Raw genomic sequence first — 8,692 nt, 5'->3', positions numbered from 1 at the left:
GCAAGCGAAGCGGTGACAATCAGCGATCGTTTGTTCGTTTCATTCGGCACAGCTCGGCCGACACAACAACACAACACAATGTTGGCATGCTTATGCTGTTGTTGTTTTTGTAGAACAATGTTTCAATTTTTGGTTGGTGACATATTCACATGTGTGCGCATATGTATGTTTGTATGCTTGTGCATTATTGAAGTTATAGTTCTTTTTCTTTCGTTTGCCTTTCCGCGAATTCTCAACTATTTTGTGTGACTTTTAATTGAAATACTCTGCGTTGGCCTTTCAGAATCACACAGAAAACAGTTTTTGAAATTGACCCACGAGGACGAGGTATATGGTTTTATCTGGGAGCGTGAGATTTAAGAAAATCGCTCGCTTACAAGGGATAAAACGACTTCTGAGTGGCGATTTTAATGAATAAATTCACAGAATCATTTCTGTGCTTTTGAAAATCTATACTAATAAATGTTTTTTTCTTAAAATTAAACTTATCACAGCAATATTATGTATATTGCTGTGATAAATTTATTTTCTATTAGTAAGCAAACAATTAAAAATAAATTTATTAAGACTATACTTCTCAGGGCATCACAGCAATGTTATGTATATGTAAATATGTACATATTATGCATATGTATATTATGCATATGTATACTGCTGTGATAAATTTATTGCGAAAGCAAATGTTCTACAAAGTATGTATATTTCTATTCTTAAACAAAATTATTAGAACCATCGTATGTTTCTTGCATTCATAACCAAATCATACTTAAGTCAGCGCAACCTAATTGTCAATGGTGGCGTTGGTGGTAAGCGCTTGGAAGGTCAAGACAGGTCCCAGGTTCGAATCTGGACAGAATAAATTTTTAATTTTTTGCTTTTAACATCGTATACTATACAAATTAATATTTTTCTTTATTTTAATTTCTATTAGTAAGAAAAATATTTATTTGTATAGTATACGATGTTAAAAGGCATACATCTTCTATCCTATCTTGTGTATCTGCACATGCTCATATGAGTGTATGTATACGCATGTGCGCGCATTGACTTGCATGTTCATACATTCATATATACTTATATGTACATATATTTGCATACATTGCCGAACAAATAAATCACAAGCATACAAACATACATATGCGTACACATATGAATATGTCACCAACAAAAAATTGATCTTCACAAGTCAATCCGGCAGCCAAATTGGCGATGAACAAAATAGAGATGATTACGCTGCATATTCTCTTCCGCAACGAAGAGACGGAACTACTTTCTGAGTCAAAATTCATTCATTTAGACTTTGCTTTATTCTTCATTTTATGTGCATAATAAATTTATAAAATGTGAATTTAAGTTTTCTAGTTTTCTTTCATACAAAATGATATGCATTTCTGAATATCACTAAGAAGTATAACTTCGTCCGCGCGTAGGGACTCCTATTAGTGATTAGCTGTTTTGGTGATACATTGCTCCTCAGTACGCGGGCATATCTCTTCTTTTAAGGCGTGTTTGATTGCAGGAATGTACCAAAGCATTAGCCAAAGGGTTTGGGTGATCACGGAGTTTAGATATATATTTAATTCTGCTGTCTTCTACTTCTTTCCTTACCATAGAAATACCAAGGTCTTTATGGATATTTTCATTACGCATGTACCATGGTGAACACGTGATTGATCTAAGCATTTTTGATTGGAACCTTTGTATTATGTCTATATTAGTGGCACAGGTCGTACCCCACAGTAGAATGCCATACATCCAAATCGGAGTAATAAGACGTGAGCCCCAATACGTTTGTTTTGCGTTGTAATCTCCACCTGCTAGAAATTTTTGACCTAGTGTTCCAAAAAAGTCTTTAAATTCGATTTCTGTAATTTTAAAACGAGGTGGACAGTATATAGCAGTAAGGTTTAAGTCACAATCCCGATTTTTGAGTGAAATTGTTGTAGCTTGTAACTGTGGAGTAGCATGCGATTCTAGGGCATAGAGGTTTAAACGATTTCTAATCAACACTGCCGTGCCACCGAAATATTACGGAATATTGAAATTATTTTTATTTGTTAAATGAGTTTCTGATGTAAGCATTGCAGCAATATTCTTTACAGACAGAAATCTGATAATCTCTAATTTATGTTGGTTAACACCAGGGTTGGGCATTTTTGCACTACCACTGTCTATTCAGTGGTAGTTAAACAGCAAAATCCACTATCACTGAAAATTTAGTGATAGTGAAAAAAATGCACTGAGCTTTAACTAAACACATTTGAATTTATATTTTATGGCCGATATTAATTATCAACTAGTTTGTTGATAAACATGTTTCTTGGTATATAGGCGGTATAATTAAACGTTGTCATTAAGCCGGTCCAACGAAATAAAACATGATATCTTGGTGTCAAGTGCAGACTACTTGATTTGAAATTGCACTGAAGCTCAGTAGAAATGTGATACATATGTTTGTATGAATGTTCAAATGTACACTGGGGAGCAAAAAGGAATGCATGTTTGCTTTTTTGTCCAGTAGAAATATCACAACACCTACGACAAGTTAAATAATTACAAAACAATGAAAATTGTTCTAAATGTTTACGTTATATGAAAAAAAAAATCATCATCAAACTTTCAAAAAACCTTTGGTAAAAATTGTATCATGAAAATCAATGCTAATATCTGAAAAGAGCAAATATATACTCGGTTTTAAATACATTGCCTCATACTGCTTAAGCTTATACATATACATACATAATCTTATTTTTATTCTTCAAGAAACAGTGTTATGTTACTGAAAAATGTTTATTATCACTAAAGGTTTTCACTGTCACTAAATGTTTAGTGGTAGTGCAATTTGTTTTTCACTATCACTAAATATTTAGTGGTAGTGCAATATGTTTTTCACTATCACTAAATATTTAGTGATAGTGCAATTATTTTTCACTATCACTAAAGGTTTAGTGGTAGTGTAATTTGTTTTTCACTGTCACTAAATTTTCAGTGATAGTGGCTTTTGCTGTTTAACTACCACTGAAGAAGTAGTGCTAGTGAAACTTTATTGCATTTATTTTTTAGTGCACTATGCCCAACCCTGAGAAATAGGTCAATGTGTGAGTTATACCATTGAAATTGTGCTTAAAACAGATAATTTTGAGCAAAACATTTACTTACTCCACATATAACTAACATCAGGATTTTCGAACATCTGGCTGCCTTTACTCTATAGAATTAATTTTTTTAGTATGGGACATGATAATAGTATGTGATGTTGAGAAAAACAGATAAAATCTGGTTGATACTACCCCACTGGCATATACTACCTACAATGGTTTTTGTTTTTTTAACAAACCTTATGTGTCTGTCATTGTAGGAGTTATGTATAGTATATGTATATATAAAATTGCTTGGATTTCGATCCTCAATAAATCATCTTTACACCATGAAGTATTTCTCTGGCTTCGTCTCTTGAAAGTTACAAGAGTATAATACTATATGTTCGGTTACATTCAAACTTAGCCCTTCCATACTTTTTTTATTTTGCATTTCTTTTGTACTAATTTTAGAATTCATGTGAGAATTAGCCGTTTTATTTAGAGATGCCTCTTCATCGCTAACGCTAAGGTGGTAAGCAGGAAGGAGTTAAGGTCAGCGCGAATACGTTGGAGTCCAGAAAATCATAAATCTTAACTTTAATTTTCTTTTTCGTTGTATATCGCTCTTAGCCAAATGGATGGCACTTTCGGCAATATCATCAACTATTTTGTTTCCCGGAATTCCTTTGCGTCCTGAAACCAAGAATACATACAGCTTCTGAGGACATTCTCTAAGGTTCAAGTAGACCCTAGCATCTTCTTACATGCACATAGGTCACTCACTGTCTCCGCCACATTGAGTTTCCATATCAGCTTGCTGTTCAAAATTACTCCAAGTACTTGGTATCCTCTTTAATCCTTTAATCGTTAATTCAACTTCATTGAGCGTCGAGAGTTTCCATGTCGGGATTTAGTGCATCCTCGTAAATAGTACCATATCTGTCGTATCGGCATTTACCTTTAGTTTGGGCGATATCGCTCATCGATGTATGACCTCTAGAGCGTTCTCCATCACATTACTGATAGTATCTAGGAATTTTCTATCACTAGTAATCTATGTCGTCTACAAAGGCTCTTAGTAGTAATTTTTTCAAAAGCTCATTAGCTGTAAATGTCCATAGGAGTGCTGAAAATATATTTCCTTTAAAGTTCCCGTTTGCGCTAATCTTCTGCAGTCTGGCTTCGTTACATTTCGCATTAATTTTCTTACAGCACAGTAGAGCTTTTATGCAGTAGGCTACACCCGGCATGCTATTAGATTGTTGACGATTGCGTTGTTGGAGACAATATTGAATGCTCCACTTATGTCAAGAAAGACACCCAAAGCATTCCTTATGATTTAGTGTTCTGTACATATTTAGGGTATGCGAGTGATGTGCAGTTTCCGGAGATCTGCCCTTCATATAGGCGTTCTGTGCTTTCGACATGGTGGCCCATAAAAGCTTTTTCTTATATAGGCATCTAAAATTTTTTCTGATGTCTTCAAAAGGACTGAGATTAAACACATTGGTCTGTATTATAGTAAAAGAATTTTATCCTTCGTTATGATTTCTGTAGGTACGTACTCAGCGCTATCACTTAGAGGTTGGAGATAGATGAGTCTGTAACCTCTGGAAAATGAGTGTTGATCTGGTCTATCAGTAACTCCTTAACGCATCCAGTCCACTCGCCACATTTTTTGCGTAGTAGTAGGATGCTTGGATAGTAATTTCCTAAGCCGAGCTAATTCGGATGTTTTTTCTAATTTGGCACAAAAAACTCTCTCTTGTCTTTATGAACTTCTCTTTTGTATTTCTTAAGTACATCTTTGTATTCCCTCCAGCAGGATTCTTCATCGGCCAGCCTAGCAAGTTTGAGTCTGAGTTATCGAGCTCCTTGTTCCACCAAGGCTGCCTCGATGCACCCTTTGCGCGTGTCGGAGATCCCACGATGTTATATTTATGCTTTTTTAAGAACGTTAGTGAGTGTAATTGTCCCTTTCTTTAGATAGAGAAGAGTCATATTCCTTTAGTCTACTTAAATTCCCCATTAACATCTTTCTATATATATTTTGCTAGTACGCTTTGTTACATCAAGAATGTTCTTCGAGGTGGGGCCGATATACGTTGGTTCCTCCCCCAGGGTACCTATAACTATGTTACTGTCATTGTACAGTTAAAGGATCGTCTTAGTGTGAAATTTTCGAGAAATCGTTAGTTGCATTATCGGATAGTATACACTATAATAAACATACTCTCAAATTTTTTAATCGAAATGCAAATTATTACGGTCGCTACAGCGTTTAGCGTAGAAAGGAAACAAGGTGGGCAACATAGCGATTGCAATCTTTAAAGGCGTTTTTCTCAAAATAGTGTTTTTCAAAACGGTTTCCACTCTCAAAGGATAAGTTTTGAAGATATCTAGTTCAAATTAGGAGAAATCGTTTTCAAAGTCAACGCTATCACGCTAAGGAAGGTTTTATTTTTTTTTTTCTAATCTTCCTATTTTTCCCTACGAAAAACTGTCCAAGAAAAGGGTAAAATTCGATACTTTTTGTTCAACCCGCCGCCATTTTGTGAAGCTTCATAAAACAAAAAAAAACTTCCATACAAATTAACAATCCTTATTTTTATTATTAATTTAAAAAATCATGAAAATAAGTGGTCTAAAAGCATGTCGAACGAGTGTTTTAGCTCGTTGCCCGGTATGGCGGACAGTATGCCGGTGCAAGCCTTTTGTATGGCCTCTACGTCTGCATTTTCCTTTCATGGGCAAATGCATTTTTCCGAAAAGGAAGAAGTCACACGGTGCCATATCAGGTGAATGCGGGGGGTTAATGGTTAAAATGTGATTTTTGGTCAAATAATCGGTAAAAAGCGTCTATCAATGTGTACTTTTAGGTTAATTTCCACGCACTCACCGTTCTTGATTTTATCAAAATGGAGAAAACACAAGAATTCAGTAAGAGTTTCACAATCGGTTTTCTTTGAAAAAAAGAAGGAGTTCCGATATCTTTATCACAACTATGGAATTTAGAAGTTTAAGATAAGTACATAAGTGTTAAAAAAAGCACTGGATACTCGCACAAAGTTGTAAACGTTGGAGCTCGGGTTGAACCGCACGGCTATATCAGCGGATCGCAAAAAAGGAAGTAAGAAAAAAGTGACGAACTTGTTTCTCCGCCCCTTTTGTTCCCTTTTGGTTGAGGTGAAAAATGCAGTGGTAATGTCATTATGTGTGATGTGGATTGTAGGTGGTGTAGAGATTAATGTGGTGAATGAAGCGTGCTAGTGACGTATATTTTAATGCGGTGAGTGTAGAGTGTTCTGGATGTGGGATTATTGTTGTGGTTAGGTATTCGGTGTGGGTTATGTGTTGCGTGGGGCAGGAGACTGAAGCTCATTTAGCCATCCCGGCCCCCCTAGGCGAATATTTCAGCCTAGAAGTCGTTGCAACTGCTGGAGCGTGGCTACAACGTTGCTTAGGCCTGAGGTGCGGCGCGGTGCATCAACCGGTGGGGTCGACGATATATTGGGCACCTGATGCGCTGCGGCTCTGCTGCTGATATGGGCGTTGACGGCAGTGCTCGCGTTCCACTACGCGGACCCGTTGATGTGGTGGTTCGGGGGGCTGCGTCTGGGCCAGCCGCAACTGGAGCTGCCACTTGGCGCGCCACGTGGATAGTCGAGCGAATGGTTGGCGTCGGAGCGAGTGGCATGTCTGCATCCATGTTTATCTGTATGGAAGAGTGTTATTTTAATTGTAAATTTGTTGCATGAAGTGGATATGGGTATGGCTGCCACGTTGTGGCAGAAGTGGAACGTCAAGTTGATTGACCATTAGAATGTTTTGTTTGATATTTTAAAATATTTATTATATCGGGTTTATTCGAGGGTTTATTCGTTTCGGTTCGATGTTATCGGCTGTCGGTAAAAAGCATAGTTTAACGAGCGGTCTTGTTAACTTCCCGGATTGAGTACGGAGATCGACTACGGGAATATGACCGTCGGAGCCTTGGTAAAGCTTCTCTATGCGGCCGCGCCGCCATTCGGTAGGGGGGAGACACTCGTCCTGAATCAGGACACAATCTCCAATCTTTGACGCATTTTCTGTAATTTTCCATCGGTACCTCTTGTGGAGGTCCTTGATATAGTCTTCTTTCATCGGCGACTAAAATTATGATGGAGAATTTTAATTCTTTCCCATCTATTTATTAAGGATAGCGACTCCACGCCTGGCTCAGGTGTGGCCAGAATGGGTGCTCCTTTTAGAAAATGCCCTGGAGTTAGGGCTGTTAAATCTGAGGGATCTTGCGAGAGAACCGTGAGGGGCCGTGAGTTGAGAACGGCTTCGACTTTAGTTAATAATGCAGTGAATTCTTCATAACTAAATTTGTAGCTGCCAGCTGGGGGTATAAATTGCCAATTGATACCTTGCGGGGCGTACTTTTGTACGATGTCAGGTGATACTTGTTTAAAGAAATCCACAAACTGTTTCTCTGTGACTCGTTGAGCTCCAATGAATGTTTTGCCATTATCGCTCATGATTTTTGATGGGAAGCCACGTCGAGCGACAAAGCGAGCAAATGCTGCAAGGAAAGCCTCCGTCATCAGATTAGTGCATAGCTCAAGGTGTACTGCCTTTGTCGTGAAACATACAAAGACAGCCACATAGCCTTTCATGAGAGTGGGAGATCTTAGCATGGACGCCTTTATTTGAAAAGGCCCAGCAAAATCGACACCTGTGGTGGTGAAAGGCAGAGCGAAATTGCAGCGTTCAGGTGGAAGTGCTGCCATAATCTGCGTTTGCATTTTTTGCTTATGCATAGTGCAGATCTTGCACATGAAAAAGCATTTCTTGATTTGGGGCTTCAGACGTGGGATGTAATACTCTTGTCGTACCATATGTTGCATGAGGCGATGTTCGGCGTGTAGCATTAATATGTGGATGTATTTCAAGAATAATGTGGCAAATGGAGACTTCCCAGGTATGATTATGGGGTGGCGTTCGTTATACGTAAGGCTGGAATTAGCAAGCCGGCCGAAGCAGACCTTTCGTGTCTATAAATGGGTTTAGTACTATAGGTGAGCTCTTTTTGTCAATTGGCTTCGATTCCCTTAGTAACCCCAGGTCGCGGCTGAAGTAGCGCATTTGGGTTGATGCGATAAGAGCGACCTTTGCTTTTTGTAAGTCTTGGTGCGTCAATGTATCGCATTGGGGGCAAGTTGTTTCTTTAGCTTAAGTTTGAGTCGCTCTGCGAATTTGAGAATATACTCGAATACTCTGAGTGCTCGGGGGAACGATGAAATTCGTTCAAGGATGTCATTATCATCCAATATTGTGTAGTAGGTGTCGATTTTTCGACTTTCGGGGGCAATTATGTTGCGCATTGACGATCGTGGCCAGGAATCGGGAGATTCTGTTAACCACCGGGGGCCATTCCACCATAGGGTAGTGGTGGCGAGATGCAGGGGTTTGGACCCTCTTGTACCTAGATCAGCAGGATTGTCAGCACTGGCAACGTGTCGCCAAGTGGCTGATCCTACGAAGTCAAGTATTTGCGCCGTTCGATTAGAAATATAGGTTTTCCACGCGTGTGGTGGCTTTTCTAACCAGCCTAGAACTATTTCGGA

The 8,692-nt window shown here is 38.4% G+C and overlaps 1 pseudogene; it reads left to right on the top strand.

The window, feature by feature from the left end:
• The first annotated feature begins 256 nt into the window (after positions 1 to 256).
• On the top strand, positions 257 to 403 carry LOC125775989 (small nucleolar RNA U3; annotated as a pseudogene).
• Positions 404 to 8,692: the final 8,289 nt, after the last annotated feature.

This window comes from Bactrocera dorsalis, chromosome 1, assembly GCF_023373825.1.
Source record: "Bactrocera dorsalis isolate Fly_Bdor chromosome 1, ASM2337382v1, whole genome shotgun sequence".
In the NCBI taxonomy this organism is placed as follows: domain Eukaryota; kingdom Metazoa; phylum Arthropoda; class Insecta; order Diptera; family Tephritidae; genus Bactrocera; species Bactrocera dorsalis.
Note: the sequence above shows the minus strand (reverse complement) of the source record. Positions and strands in the feature narration are given on the sequence as shown.